Consider the following 16,446-nt stretch of genomic DNA (forward strand, 5'->3'; position numbering starts at 1 on the left):
TGTGAGTGTATGTATTTCTATTATTTGGGGTACATTTCTCATCTCCTAGGTAGATGGCTTTACTAGTCCCTTCTGGGAAAGTCACCAAAAGAGAAGGTTCTGGAATCCTGTCAAACTAAACATCTTTCACCATCAGGAAAATACCCTAAATTGAGATTGAGACCTTTTTATTGTGTCAATATATACTCTGTTCAAAGGAACTAGAAAAGACAATTTATTTAAATTGTTTAAAGAGCTAAGGGTGCCCTGAGCTAAATTTCTGAATAGAGGTCTTTAAGAGGTACGTCCAGGCTGATTTTTTTTTTTTTTTTTTTTTTTTTGGACTCAGTCACCTTGGAAGTGAGCGTGAAACACTGCAATTATTGACAACAGTGGCGGTTTTCTGACCCCACCTTCCCGAGACTGACTGAATGTCCTGTTGACCATCCCAGGTGGATAATTGCCAAATCTTGCTGTTTTTTATGCACCATGGATGCAACTTAAAGGCACTGCGATTCAGCCTCAACCATTTACACGCTTGGGGGCACCTGATCTGAATTAATGAAAAGTCAGAATGGTGGTGATTTTAAAGGAAACCCTGATTCTTTCCCCTCATGTGCAGAAACTCATCGCAGCTGGGCATGGCTGTTGGTGCTCGGAATTCCCAGGGGACCTGCAGTAATGAATAGATAAGAATGATTTGCAATTAGCATTAGCTTTCTCTGGAGTGTAGACACTAGAAGTGTTTGTGTGGTTTATTCTCCTGAATTTTTCACGTGGTTCCCCACACTGGCTCCATCTTCTCCCTGCCCCAAGTCTGGGTAAGGCTATGAATTGGTTCTTCCTAGGTTTGTTTGCCAGAGCAAAGGTAGACATCAGTGCCACCGGAGGGATCCAATTTAATTTGGAGAATGTGGATGTGTGCGAACTTTAAGAGGGTGGGAGCCGGAGAGCAGACAAGTTCATTGCGTTAATAGTTATCAGCGGGGTTTGACAAGACCCAACCCTAGCTGAATGCCTCCAGCACTAATGAAAATAGAACCAGGCTTTGAAACCATGAAATCTCCATGCTGGGAAGGACCTCAAAGAGCGTACGGTCAAACCTCCCATGTCTGATAGGTCCCTCTCTTAACTGGGTCTGTGCTTGAATTCCTCAAGCCACAGGGAACTCACCACCTCCCAGAGGTGCCTCGTCTGTTGCTAGGTACTCTGATTAAGTTTTTCTTTCTGCCTGAGGCAAAAGCTATCTCTCCCTAATGTCCCTATCCCACTGAGACAGAAGCTATTCTCTCTAATATCCCTACACCACTCATGCTGGCTCTTTCCCCTCAAGCCAGGCAGCTGAGCTCATTTCCTCTTTTGTATGACTGTCCTTCGGAAATTGAAACCTGCTTCTGTTGAATCACAGAATTTCATAGCTGGAAGGGAACTTCAGCCAATATTTGGTCCCGTTACAGAGGAGGAAACTGAGGCACAGAGAGGGAAAGAGACTTGCCTAAAATCTCTAAGCAATTTAGTGGAGAAATCAGTGTCAGGACTCAGATTTCCTGACTCTTGGTTCAGGAATTTGTAGTGCATTATGCTGAAGGATGCCAGGTCTGGTTGTTCAGGCTGCCCACTGCACAACCCCAGGGTCCCACTCACCTTTTCGTCTAATATGCTGCCCCTGGGGTTGTGCAGTGCACAGGCTACTTGGCCATATGCAAAGGCCTTGTTGCCTTGATCTGTACTTAGTCCAAAAAACAAAAAAGCTCCCTTCATCCAAACTATAATGACATTAAGGGAATAAAATACCCAAGAAAATGCTAATACTTACCGTATCCTGACTGCTTACTGTGCCAGGCACCGTGCTAGTGCTTTCCCTGTATTATCTCACATTTGGTGCTACAGCCTAGGGCCTTGGCCTAGGGTCTGACTCAACCGTCAGACTCTGAATTTCAAAAGCACTGTTGCCCCACTCTGAATTTATTTCCCTGAAGGTCAGACTGACTGGGATGAATCTCCCGTGCAGGAACCACATCCTCTTGGATATCAATCAGTGAGCAAAGCTTTCTTCCGCTTCCCTGCATGAAACAGATGGAAGCAGAGGGAGAGAGACATCCCCACCCTGGGCGGGAACACGTCTGGGCAAGGGCGGCTTCAGATACACAAAATTGAGAGGCAGGGGGAACTGCCACGGGGTGAGGAGCCATGCTTCTTCGCCTGAATAAGGGCTTTGAGAACCGAGCGGAGGGGTGCCGCTGACCTGAGACACGTGCCCAGGGGTGCTTGGGGTTGGACAGGACAGGACGAGAGGGTGGGAGACAGTTCCTTCCTCCTTCCGCTGCCTGTCCTGCCCCAGACCTTGCTTCAGTGTGAAGATCAGAGGCAGAAGCCAAAATAAATACTGACAGTCCTGAAAGAGCGCAGAACAGTGCTGCAGGACGTGCGGGTTCAGAGCCCACCCCATCACTGACTTGCTGTGGGATCCTGGAGGAGGCTGGGCCCCGGTCGCTTCTCTGTAAAACGGTAGGATTGGAGCCCATCTGTACTTCTCAACCACCTGCGCTATCACTCACTGCTTTTCTTTAAATCAGTCCATGTTTTTTACTTTAAAAATATTTAAAAAGGAAATTTTGTGCCACTGTTGGGAAATGGAAAAGCAGTATTAGGTGTCATAAATAGAAGAAGGCAATTGTAAAAGTAGGATACAAAGAGAAATTAAAATAGCACGGGTAAAGTCTAGCTTGAGGTTATTAATTGCCAAGGCTGTGAGCGGGAGGTTGGTCCCTTTGTTAAACAGGGAGAGGTGTTAAAGGCATCCTGGCACCACACGGAGACTTTCTACTTGGCATAATCAGAAGGATTCAGGTGGATTGAGAAGGGAATAACTCTCTCGTGGTGTGATTCAATGTTATTTAAATCCAAGTCCTTTTTCCGCTGACAGTGCCTCCCTTCAAGAAATGTTTTGAGTATGTAATAGAATTCCGAGAGCCCTTAGAGATCCCTAAATCTGAGCAGCAGCTCCGGGTCTGATGGATGATTATAAAGTTTCTTCCACACAGTTACTTCCTTTGAGATTTGTATACACAGATAATAGCATTTTCGAAGCTACAACAATATTCTTATTAACCGTTTTCTATCTCATAAAATAAAAGCGTATACATTGTTACCTATGTACAGTCCTCACTCCCCCACCCCCGTATGTAAAAGAGGTTTCGTTATCCTTTGGTTTAAAGTGTATCCCCAAAGCATTCTTTTTTTTCCTGAATTGACTCTCATACGCACAAAAAATGTTTTCAGTCCAACACTCATCCTTTTCAAATAGGGTGTTTTATGTCCTCAGTCAGGACTCTTGGTTGGGGAACCCAGTCTTTACTTCTGAATATCCCGCAGGACCTCAGTATGTTGGTTATGCACTAGGAGCTTAATAAATGCATGTCGATGAGTCAGTGATTTTGAGCTTCACTGGGGGAAAGAACTATCATTTATTAAGTATACTCTGAAACACAGTTTGGGGTGCTTTGTGTACGCTTATTCAATATCCATTTGATGCACCATTTGATGCACCACAAACACCACACACTGGTTTGTCCTGAGTGTCTCATTTAAATCCCCATAATTGTAAGTTTGCTTTTTGCATGATGATGAGTCCCCTTTAATCACTCAGTGTTATACCTCAACACAGATCGCTACCTCAACACAGATCCCCGAGGCCCCTTTTCCCCATTTCATCATGAAAACTTTCAGACTTACGGGAAAGTAGAAAGAGTTTAACAGTGAATGTCCATACGCCCACCTCCTAGATTTTACATTAACGTACTGCTGCACTGGCTTTTTCTCATCCCTTTCCAGCGCCCTCTCCAACTCTTGATGCATATTGTTGCTGATGCATTTCTGGTGGCTTATGTTTACAGATGAGGACACAGCAGCCCAGGGAGAGCCTGTGAGGGCACGGTGGCTAAGCGTGCAGGCTCCTGCCAAGCTGCGTGGCTTTCAGTCTGCCCTCCACCACTTCCTGTGACTTACCTCTCTGTGCCGCAGTTTCTTTACCTGTAAAAGGCGATGATAGTAGTACTGGCCTCACAATGTCATTAAGACGAAATGAATTAATGCAGCACAGAGTGAAATGTTCACTAGGCACTAGCTGTTATCGAGTGACATGATCAAGGTCACACGGCAGTGGATGCAGGTGGGGAATCGGGTCCCTTTCACTGAGGGAGTATCTCTCTGTCTCTCTCACATACGACTGTTCTGCATGTGTTTGACTCAATGTTCAGGACCTCCCATCCATAAACCAGGACCAGGGGTGAGCTTCGGTGGTGGCGTGTGGTGTCAGCACTGCCTCTGCCTTCTGCGTGAGATGGAGTTGGGGCTGCAGGCAACAGCCTAAGCAGCCTTGAATCGGACCCAGGACCAGGGCTTTTTGATTCCGTAATCTCGCTAGCAGAGGTGCCTACTCTGTGACTCTGACTGTAGCTATTATTTCACTTGTAACTCAGGATTAGTTAGGCACCTTAGGAATTTCCAGTTCCTATTTTTCCAGATGAGAAAACTGAGGCCCAGGGAAGTGGTATACACCATCCTCTGTCACACAGGTAGTAAGTAGCCAAACCAAGCTTCAAACCCCAGTCTTTCTGCCTCTCGACCGAATGCTCTTTCCACGTCCTATTTTCTTTGGTTGAAAAATGCCACGTTAGCTGGTGGTCTCCATCCAACCGCTGTGAAGTGTCTTTGCTTGCAGGAGTTAGGCTGGGGTAGCCTTGCTTGTTGGTCCAGAGGAGAAGCAGAAGGACACTCTCTTTTCTCAAGGCTGGTGGGTTTACTTCTCTCTTGACAACTCATCAAGAAGACTGACAGCCTCTCCTGGGACTTGCTAATGCAGTGCTTAGATGTCTTTCCCTCCCTCAGGGCCTCGGGGGGACCCTGGCCCTCCTGTGGCCCCTTGTGCCCGAGGAGCAGCCAGGAGGAGCTCTGGGTTAGAGCAGCTGTCTGTACCGCTCATAAGGGGAGCTTCAGACGATGCAGCCCCGAGCAGCAGTGCCTTCCAGAGAGAGCTGTGGGTGGGCCGAGGCCCAGCATTTCAGGCTCTCCTCCAGAGCTGTTCCCTGTTGGAATGCAGCTCGAATTACATGCTTTGTGGAGTTTGTGGATTGGCCACGTGATACAGCGCGAGATGAGGACCCGCAGTGGGTGCATCCAGGGGATTGAATATTTTGGCTTGCCGATGACGACCATTCGAGAAATGAGCAATTCTGAATAGGAACTGTGCTAAGTGATGTGTGGGAGGAGGTGGAGAGGTGGACCCAGTACCGTCACTGGCCTCAGCGCAGGTACAGTTGGGTGGTTGGAAGAGGACTTAGACCCAAGTCCCTGAAATGCAAGATCGGAGATGCTCAGAACCCAGAGACTAGGAGTCTAGACGAGGGTGGGATAGCTTCGTGGAAAAGGGGACATTTGAACAGGCACTGAAGGAAAAGTAGGGTTTCCACATATGGAGGTAGAAGAAGGTATGAGCACAGACAGACACACGCAGGACTGTGGTTTTTAGCAGGTGAAGCTGCAGTGAAAATAACCTAACCTTAGTTCAGCATGTCCTTCGATATCTTTATTCTGGAAAACAGTTCCCATCATCTGCAGACACGGAGACTGCATCGGGGAGACTGGGTTGAAAGGCTCAAGTACTAAACTTGCACCATCTTTTTCTTGTCCCCAGTTGGTGGTAGAAGGTTGCACTGGCTCAGCCAATTCCCTCACTGGCCAACCACTAAACATCGGCTGCTGTTCTTAGCACTGGAGGGTGACGGTTCCTGCCCTCAGGGTGTTTCCGTCTGGCTGGGGAGCAAGGCAGACCGAGGTCCTTAGAACCTAGCGTAATAAAGGTCCTGTTAGAGGTCCATCCAGACAGCTCTGAGGAGGGGCAGCGGGGAGCCCTCACTGTCTGGGCTATCCGCGGGTATTGCCAGAGGCACAGCAAGGTGTTCATGATGGAGACACACAGTCGGGGAGGAGCACAAGCCTGGGCAGGAATCGGGGGTAAGAAAAGACCATGAAGTGTTGAGGTGGAGCTCAGTGTCCACGCCTGCGAGGTGAACTTGGGAAAGCAGCCTGGGGCACAGCCGGGAAGTGCCTCACATTTCGGCTCCATGAGCCTGTCTGATATCCCAGGGCAGCGGGGAGACCCTGGCTGGTTTTCAGCAGGGCAGGGCCGTGGTGGGGATGCTGCATTGCACTGGACGCCTTGTTGGGGATAGAGAGTGGAGGGGATGAAGCAACGGGAAGCAGGGACATTAGCCAGGAGGCCATTGCGCCGGCCCCTGCAGAGGAAACGAAGACCCCGTGGGGCAGGGAGTGGGACGTGTGGTGTTCCGTCTCTAGAATGCGCACAGCAGCCCAGTCCTCCAGTGTCAGTTCACTCCAGGGCTAGCTGTATCTGCCTTTGCCTTTCTCTTCTTAATCTGTTGTTTATCTTTTACAGTCTGTCTGGTCCCAAATAGAAAGGCTGGCGCTGGTTTCCAATCGAAGACATAGCAAGAAATAATAAGAATTTAGTCCCTAAAATAAAAGTTAAAGGATACAAGCCGAGTAACAAAGGTGGGGGAGGTAATTGTACGGACAATCCAGACCAAGGACAGCGGCTGCAATTAAAATTCTGAAATCCAGCACAGACTCTAGCATGAGGGCCCCTCCTTCTTACCTCCCTGGCCCCCAGCATCTTTAGAATGCAGTAGATGTTTCGGTGAAGTGACTCCCTGAGACAGCAAAAGCTGACTTATTTTTTTACAACCGTGGACAGTGCTGCAGCAACAAAAATATGCATCCTTGTAAAACAAAGGTGATTTATGGCCTCAGCTACACATCCTTGAGTGGGTATATGGCAGAGTTGCAACCAGGCCTCCTGCTGGCTGATTGCGTTGGTGCTGAGAGCTGCGTCGCTGGGCTTTGGGCACAGCCCAGCAGTGGTGTTCCTTGGTATCTTTCTATTGGTCTGCAAGCTGGGAGCTTTCCTATTATTATTACATTTTTGACAAATGAACTCATGCAGAGCTTTCATTAAGTTTCATTGAAAGGACCTGGAAATGCCATAAAAATTATTATAATCTCAAAACCATCACATTCCTGTTGCGTGTGGCTGTGCTTCTTGTTGAAATTGACTGATGAGAATATTCAGTTTTTAATTTTCTGACTTAAAATAAGACCATCTGCAGCTGTTTCTTTTAGCAATAATTTTTAATTAAACGCAATAAAATTTACATGGAAGGACCCTAATAAGAAAATTGTGTCAGGAACACACTGATTGGAACATTTATTAGCATGAGATTAAAGCCCCAGCTATTTTTTTTTTCCTCACAGAGCTATAATGCAGATGAAATCCTGATTAAGTGTTAATCACAATGTGGTTTTACCTTCATAAAGTCAGGGTTTCCCTCTGTGGGAGGTGTGAGAATAATTCTCACTAATAGCAGACAGACTTATTGCATGGGTTCTTTGGTGAAATGTCAGCAGCTGGTCTCCTTGACCAGCTGAGCCCCAGAGGAGGCGTGGAGTCTTTGCTCCAGCCTGAGTGTAGATGGTGCTGACATCCGGGGCCTCAGTCTTCCGGCCTGTGGACTGGGGATAAGCGTACCATGCAGAGGATGCAGCCAGAGAGCAAAAGTCATCTCTGTAGTTTGTGCATTTCTTCACTGAATTCATATCAAGTGAGGTTATTCTTTTGTGAAAAAGAAGAAAAAAGAGCAGAGTGATAGAAAGTGACTGGTGGAAGGTACGGTTTAGACAGGGTGGTCAGGGAGGGCTTCTCTGAGGAGGTGACATGGAGTGAAACCTGAATGGTGATCAGGCCTCATCAGGGGGAAGGGCGTTCCAGGCAGAGGAACGGCAGGGACAAAGGCCCTCAGGCTGGAGGCCCTTGGGGGTTCGTGGAGAGGCCAGGAGTCCAGCGTGGCTGGAGAGCAGAATGCAGTGGGGAGAGTGACCAGGGATGGGTGGGTAGGGGCCTTTGTAAAAGATTTGGATTTTACTTTAATAAGACGCCATTGGAAGGAAGTGTTAGGATCCAAAATGTTGGAGTTATCTGAACTCTTTAAGACTTGTATGTTTACAGTCATCAGCAAATAATTTGAAAATGCAGCAAAGAATATTTGCTATTGAGAATGGTTCTGGGAGTATAAGGAGGTTTGAATTTGGGCCCCAGCTCTGCCCCTGGCTATGTGATTTTTGAGCATCTGGGTCTTGTCTCTCTCCCACCTGTGATTGCTCTGGACTGGCTTGGAGCCAGCGGTTCTGAGTCCACACCTGAGTGCTCTTTACAGAAAATGGTGGTGGTCCAGGGAGCCGAGAGGACACGCGCCCAGCGGAGGGAGGCCGAGAGGTGATAAGGCTGGGAAAATTCCTGAAAACGAATGTGCTCGCTGCATAAAGGACCTGTGCTCCCTGCATAAACTGATTTGATCTGTGAGCCATAGGGAGCTATTGAAGGTTTTAGCGTAAGGGAGTGTCATCAGCTAGTTCTCTAGCACAATTATTGTCAGCCATGAGGGGTCGAATGGGGGAAGAGAAGTCCCACCAGTAAGGTGTCTGAATATCAAGGGATCGAGGCATGATGACAGGCCTCGCTCTGCAGCCTCTGTAATGTGATGGCCCCCAGTCACAGCGGCTGCACAGTCACTCAGAGTAGAGTGACCCAGGGCTCTGGCTGCCTGCATCTCCCCAGCGTGGGGGTCTCAGGGTGCCTGACGGCGTGTAGGCAACACAGCTGACAGGACCAGAGAGGCAGCAGTAGGGCCGGAAGAGAATGAGGTCGAGTCCGGCTCTGCCCCTGTCCCATCTGAGCCTCAGTCTTCTCACCGGTTCCAGGGGTATGATGGTCCCTTCATCACTGAGCTGTCCTGAGGAGTCAGAGATAATACTCACACAAGGGCTTTCTCAGGTATTAAAAAATAATACCATCAGCCTTGGCCTTTGCTGCTGGGAGCTGTGTGTACCACAGCTGATGAGGCTTTGCTGCGTGTTCACTAGATGCCAGATACTGTCTCAGACCCTTTACATGTGTTAACTTAGTTAATCCGAAACACCCACTTGCCACATAGATACTTTTTTTAAAAAAATTTCCACTCAGCAGATGAGGAAACTAAGGTACAAAGAAGTTCAATAAGGGGCCCAAGGTCATACAGCTGGTCAGCAGCAGAGCCAGCATTTTAACCCAGGCAGTTTCCAGCAACTGTGCTTTCAACTATGCTGTGAGGTTCCCTCTCACTTTGTGTGTATCACTACATTTAATTTGTTAGATGTCCCTTTGGGAGTAGTTATCCAATTTCACTTTTTTTAATAGAAGAGGAAACGGGGGTTCAGAGTGGTAACATGACTTGTAAGCCAGTAAGTGATGGAGCCAGGACGGGAAGGAAGGTATCTTTAGGTATAAATTCTTCCCTTTTTCTGATTCACCCCCTTTGAGAACTTCCTAACTGGAATCGACCCCCCTCCGGATGTCAAAGGTGAGGACACACAATGGGGTATGAATCTTTAGAACAGAAATGTCCTTAGTGTAGGCATTCAGAATGGACAGTATAATGACTATCCGTTGCTTAGATCCACATGTCCAGGGGATGATGTAAAAACTATATATAAAGAGAGTAGTGCACACTGTTGGCGTTAGTAGTCAAAGGGATGATATTGTGCAGAAGGTTAACGCTTCCTTAGATTGCCTAGCTGGGCTCAGGAAGGGCCATTGGGGAATTTATCATCCGTGCTCACAGTACTCCAGGTGAACAGGACAAAAAACTGATAATAATTTCTGAGTGATGAACTGATGTTTCATCCGGCTCCTTGACAATGTCCCAAGACTGTCCGGCCTCCCAGATATGAAGGCAGCCACTCAGCTGTGTGCAGGGACTTCTGAGCTTGCAGCTGAGAATTGCAGTGTTTCCCTCTCTTGGAGAGGCCTCTGTCTTTGGCTGTTTTCCTGTAAAACGAATGTCTTAGGGTTGAGATTGTTTTGGGGGATGATGTGGCTGGTCTCTATGTAAACAGACCCATTCTCTACATGCGTGGGGTTGATCTGGAGCCCTGAATAGGGCCCAAGAGAAGTTTCTCTAGGTCAGGGCACGATCCGAGAACTTGACATTTCAGGCTTGCTTGCATGATTTTAATAAAGAAGACAAGATACACACATATACGCACCCCTCCCCCCCCCAAAAAAAAACCCAACCAAACAAAAGCAGAATCTGCTCAGAGACCTTAAGGCCTGCTGTACTGTTAGGATGAGAGTTCCCTACACTTAAAGAGGTGTCCAGCAGGGTTGTCCTGTGGGGTCGTGAGCCTTCATCATGGTCAGTAATTAAGCATCAGTGGAAAGGATACAGGAATTGATCATGACTTACACAGGCCAGGAAATCTGAACTCTGGGGGTCATTTTTGGCTGGGCAGGTCGAGTCCCAAGGAAGCAGCTGCTAAAAGGTGTCCAGGCCCCGGGGCTGGAGAGGCCCCAGAAGACTATAGGAAGACTGAATAGCAGCTCTGAGCCTGGTTCCAGAAGGCACCTCCTGTTACGGAGAAACATGTTTTTCATACCCCCTGCCCACTGCATCCGAACCCTCTGAAACGCTGAAGAGGCAGTACCTGGGGGGTGGTAGCCCTTGGGGTATGGCCTGCCTCAGGGGAAGGCAAAAGGCCCCCTCTTGGAGCCAAGGGCCCAGCTGCATTGAAGCAGATGGGAAGGTTGGTTATTTGGTGCCCCTTGGGGGGGCTCCCTCACACACTTCATCTCAGTGGTTTTCAAACTTTCTGTTGCAGCAGGATCCTTTTTTTTTTTTTTTTTTGCGGTATGCGGGCCTCTCACTGCTGTGGCCTCTCCCGTTGCGGAGCACAGGCTCCGGACGCGCAGGCTCAGCGGCCATGGCTCACGGGCCCAGCCGCTCCGTGGCATGTGGGATCTTCCCGGACCGGGGCACGAACCCACGTCCCTGCATCGGCAGGCAGACTCTCAACCACTGCGCCACCAGGGAAGCCCAGCAGCAGGATCCTTTTTTAAATGAAATCTTACTCGGAACCCCAGCATAGAAGGCAAAGCTTTATTATTATAATTCTCCTTCACAAGTTCAAAATTTTTAATACTTCATAGGAAGTTAATTTAACAAGATTGTCATAATGAATAGAAATCTTGGAAATTGGGAATTATGGATTACAGTGCTGCTCTTATGGCCTAATGAGGGGTGTTGTTTGTGCAAAGTGGTGGGTGTATCATGGGTGTAGTATGTGTTTTCTAGGGCAGATGGCTGGGTTCAAATCCCTAATCGACAAGCTACTAGCTGTGTATCCTTGGGCAAATTACTTAACCTCTCTGTGCTTTAGCAGCCTCATCTGTAAAAGCAGGGAAGGTGGTGCTGCCAACCTCAAGTGATTGTCTCAAGGTTTGAGTAAATTAACACTTGCAAAGACTTTAGCTGGAGTCTGGTCCTTGGAAGTCCTCAGTGCACTCCAGCTGTTGATACTCTAGCAGTGTCTGTACCCATGAAATTCCAAGCAGATATTTGTGAATCCTTGCCAAAAAGGGCTTAGGGTTTCTGAGCAATGCAGTTTGAAAACCCCACCTCATCCCAGATACTCTGGGCAGGCTTCTTTTAGTAAGTGCTGTCTGTTGAATATACATAGTTATAAGTCATATTCACTGAGAATTTGATCAGTGGTTTACAGACCCCTGTGCAGGGGAGGTGGAGAAATGGTGGTTTCTGCCCACCTTTCAAAAGCAGGGCTTTTGTTTTGTTGAAGGGAAGGTGTAGCAGTTTGAGAAGCAGTTTAGGGGTAAATAACTATTGGATCATAAACTCCTGGATTATAATAACCCCCTCACCATCTGGTTTACAAGAATGGAAATGAAATTAATGATATGAGTGGGGAAAGGAGGCAACCCCCAGTGGGTTCCACTGTCTGCCAATACTTCACATACCTCTGTGCACCCCATTGCTTTATACACATTATCTCATTGATTATTGGCCCCATTTTACAGGTAAGAAAACTGAGGTGCCCAGACATCATGTGGCAGAGGAGGCAAACAGACAGGGTCTGAGAATGCAGAGCACAGAGCTAGGACCCACAGGGTGGGCACACGGAGGGGTCCCAGCTCCAGTGAGCAGTGCTTGCTCCTGGCAAGAGTTGCGCCTACGTTAGGAGACTGATTCGCCCTCACTGTGAGTGTGTGCAGAGGGGCTGGCTGAGCCCCTGCCAGAGAGGCTGTCCTGCGGATTCCTTTTGTAGGTCAGAAAGCTGGACGTTCAGAAAGTCATGAAACCTCGATGTGGCAGCCACTTACGTGTGCACTGCGCTTTACAGTTTACAAAGCTTTTCCATGCCTGTTAGCTCCATCGATTCTTCCAACAACCTCTGTCTAGAGTAGGCAAGACACCAATTAAAAGCAAAATTTAAGCAAAGACCTGAAAGAGGACAGAAGGTAGTCAGGCAGAGTTGTTTTCTTTGTGGGGCTTGGCGGTTAGCCATTTTCCTGGAATGTTTTCCCAGTGTCCTCGACTGAAAAATGGGGACAGTGGAGTGACAGGTATCTGATGGTTAAGAGTAACCCACACCAAGTGCTTGTTGCAGGGCCTGGCATGAAGTTGGTTCTCAGTGAATGCAATTATGGTTATTATTATGATTGTACTGAATATGAAGAAGGAATCTGAGGAAAGGCAGGAGGAGAAGGTCCCTGTAAGACCGAGGGTTTGGAAAATGCCAGAGAAGAGCAGAAAAGGAGCTGGAGGCTGGAAGAGTATTGTACAAGGTCACGTAGCTGGCAAGTGGCAGAGCCCAGCCATAGGGCTCAGGGGGTACCTGCTGCGAAGCCGCTGGCCACATGTTCCGTGATGAATTGAGCTGAGCAAGGCTGGTCCCGGCACGGACCCAGGACAGGCAGTGTCAGGTCCTGGGTGCACTTGGAGCTGCTCTGGGTGATGACAGGAGGAAGGAGGTGGTGTCACAGGCTAGGGATTGTTCTGGGCCCGCACTCCCCTCCTGGGAAGCTCCTTGCAGACGCTACATCTGGTTTCCAGGGAGGTCCCTAGTCCAAACCCAAGTTTCCTTGCCGGCCTGAGGCCAGAGGTCAAGGCTGGGTTTAGAGCCATGGAGTGAGTCAGTGGCTTAGCAGAGACCAGAATTTAGACAGCTGCTCAGCCTCTGGGATAAGGAGCCCCTTCCTCTCCAAACCCAGTCTCAGACCCCAGGAGGTCCTGAGGTCTCATCCAAGGCCGACCAGCAGCACCATGCTGAAGAGACATTTGTGTGTTGCAGCCTTTGCCCCAATTTCTGGTCTTTCGTTTACCCTCCCCTGTTCCCAGTGTTGGGGAGGGAGGTCCAGGATACCACCTGGCTTTACAGAGGGGGAAGCCGAGGCCCAGAGAGGGGGCTCGGGTCCTCCATTCCTCCTTCCACTGGATCAGCTGCCACCCGCGTAAATGCATAAGGTAATGATGGAAAGGAGGACGGTGAGGGCATGCAGGAGGGGCATGACACTCTGATGAGGGAATTTCAGACACTGTATTACGTGCTTGGATAAGATTCTGGAACAGAAAGCCTTCTTGGTGTTCCCCAAACCCCAGCAGGTAAGCACTGCCCTCCGTCCCTCCCCTCCCCAGGGCTGGTCACTTTCTCTGCTGTGCCTCTTTGTAGAGTCTGCCCACCTGTGTTGGAACTGTCTCCTTTACTAGACTGTGGGCCCCTCCAGGGCATCACCACCGCAGCTCATCCCTGTGTCCCTGGCACTTGGCATAGAGCTTGGTACCCAGATGATGCTCAATAAGTATGTTAAATAAAGGGATGTCTTCTGGAGGCTGAAGGACACTGTTATCTCCGAGGGACACCACCAGATCCGGCTTCCCACAGATTCTTCCTGAGCCCCATCAGTGCCCTGGGTGCTGGGACAAGAGGAGAGACAAGGCTGGCTGACAGCTTGGGGACTCAGACAGGAAATGCCTGCGTGCGCAGTTAATTACTTAAATTCACCTGTTCTGAGTGCTCCAAAGAAGTGCGGGCAATTCTGAGAGCTTCTGACAGGTGCCCTGATCTATTTGTGGCTGGAGAAGACCTCTGAGAAAATGAGACTGGGGCTTATGAGTCCTGAACTCTGATGAGGAATTAACTTGATAGAGGAAGTTGATAGAGGGAGAGGGGAGGGGAGGATCCTGTGAGGAAGGTCATCTTGCCCGTTTTACAGATGAGAAAACTGTGACTCAGAGCAGGAACCTTACTTGCCTAAGGCCACAGGGGTATCAAGAGGAGAAGCTGGGGTTTGCATGCAGGTCCGTCTAACTCCAGAGCCTTTACCCTTTCTCCTGCTGGCTCTGCTCTGAATGAGGATGCTCCAGCTGGCCGTGGTGACATCACAGTGTGCTGGGCCAAAGCCCTCACTTCCCACGGGAAGGCTGGCCTGTGCACACTCACTGCTCTCCTCCCTTCCCGCACCTGGGAACTCACCACCCCCCGGCCTCGCCGCTGGCTCCTTCCTTTTCTCATTTGTTCTGCATCTCATCTGTCTTGGCATCACCTGTGTGATCCGAGTCTCTATTCCCTCCATTGTACAACGAGAGGATCAGGTAACCAACTTTCTCAGGCTCCTGAGTCTGGGATTTTACTACATATAATTTTTAAAATTTATTTATTTATTTATTTATTTTTGGCTGCATTGGGTCTTCGTTGCTGTGCGTGGGCTTTCTCTAGTTGCGGCAAGCAGGGGCTACTCTTCGTTGCGGTGCGTGGGCTTCTCATTGCGGTGGCTTCTTTTGTTGCGGAGCACGGGCTCTAGATGCGCGGTCTTAAGTAGTTGTGGCACGCAGGCTCAGTAGTTGTGGCTGACGGGCTCTAGAGCACAGGCTCAGTAGTTGTGGCGCACGGGCTTAGTTGCTCCGCGGCATGTGGGATCTTTCCCGACCAGGGTATGACCCTGTGTCCCCTGCATTGGCAGGCGGATTCTTAACCACCGCGCCACCAGGGAAGCCCCTAGTACATGTAATTCTGACCTTAGGAACCATTTGTGAGCCTCACGTCTGGAGAGAAATATTCATCAATTTAAGGAGCATCCACTGGTCATCTACTACGTGCAGCCCCTGCAGGATTGGGAGCTGGGGGTCACAGGTGCAGCTTTGATTGTGGTCTCAGGGTGAGGGGGGGAGCGGGATGCAGATGCATAAACAGCTGACTGAATGCGATTATAAGTGCAGTGGGAAAATGAACAATGTTCTGGCAGCACAGAAGGGGCAGCCAAGTGCATTGAAGAAAAGGCTTCCCTGAGGAGTTTGCAGGGTTCAAATTGGGCATTTGAGCTGGGCTTGAAGAGTAAGCGTTTGCAAGGTGAGGAAGTGTGGGAAGGGCTTTCCAAAGAAGGCACGGCATGTGCAAAGGCACACAGTCAGAAAGAGCCTGGAGTGTCCAAAGACAGGACACGGGCACGGTGGCCAGACTGTCTGCTCAGGGAGTGACTGAAAGCTTGAGGTTCTGAAGGGCAGCAGGTAGACGCAGAGGCTGAGTGCAGGTTGTGGTGTGGGGGGGGGGGGTGGTCTCCCAGCCTGGGCTCTCCCTGCCCTGACTGCCTTTTCCAGCCTCCATTGAAACCACCTGGGATTATATGAGACTCTCCTTCCCCTGCAGTTGGAGCAGGGAAGGGGATAGATGTAACAATGTCTTTTTGAGGCTGGGTCTGCCTCCCAGTTATGGGCCACTACTCGGTTCATAGGGACTTCATTCTCAAGTTGCTTCCAATCCATGGTGCCCTGGTGACACGCATGAGTTAGTGTCCTTTGAATAGGCCACTTAGAGCTAATCACTGTGGGAAAAATATATTTAGGTGGCTTTCCCCTGAGGAGTAGCCTTCTCTAGATTGTGGCTTTTCAGAATCCTGGTCTCTGAGTCGACCTCTGCCCTGTCCCATCCCTGTCTCTTTGGCCTGAGGAGCAGGTGGGTCTTGTATAAATGACATCCAGCCTGGGTGGACTCAGCTTCCCACAGAGATGGAGACAGGCTGGGACTACTTGTGGGCTGTCTGTGAATCATCACGTCAGAAGTGGTTGATCATGGTTATTCACAAAGCTGTTCACATGGTCCACAGTTTGGTTTGGGGCATAGAGTCCTGCATCTCTCCTTCTGAGAACCAGAGCCAGCCCAGGATATCTGGGCTCTTGGGCTCTCTGCCTCTTGCTGTGTAACCGTTTGTTGCTTTCTGCGCTCTAGACCTCAGTTTCCCTATTTGCAAAAATGAAGGTAATGGTGAAGTGGCTTCTGAGATGACATATATAGTTTTCTATTTCTAACTGCCATCACAATTTACCACACATCTGTTGGCTTAAAACAATGCCCATTTTTAAAATCTCACAGTTCTGTAGGTCAGAAGTCTAGTAGACTGGGCTGGGTACTCCCCTTAGGGTCTCACAAGGCCAAAACCAAGGTGTCAGCTGCCCTGGGCTTTTATTTGGAGGGTGTGGGAGAGAATTTACTTCCAAGGGCACTCAG

At 49.1% G+C, this 16,446-nt stretch overlaps 1 protein-coding gene across 4 annotated transcripts in view; it reads left to right on the forward strand.

Annotated features, from left to right (window-relative positions):
• FGD5 (FYVE, RhoGEF and PH domain containing 5) overlaps positions 1-16,446 on the forward strand; it is a 116,613-nt gene that overhangs the window by 11,299 nt on the left and 88,868 nt on the right. The gene's annotated exons all lie outside the window — the stretch shown is intronic.

Source organism: Aethalodelphis obliquidens, unplaced genomic scaffold (assembly GCF_003676395.1).
Source record: "Aethalodelphis obliquidens isolate GAN/ISIS:26980383/991018 unplaced genomic scaffold, ASM367639v1 scaffold86, whole genome shotgun sequence".
Lineage (NCBI taxonomy): Eukaryota > Metazoa > Chordata > Mammalia > Artiodactyla > Delphinidae > Aethalodelphis > Aethalodelphis obliquidens.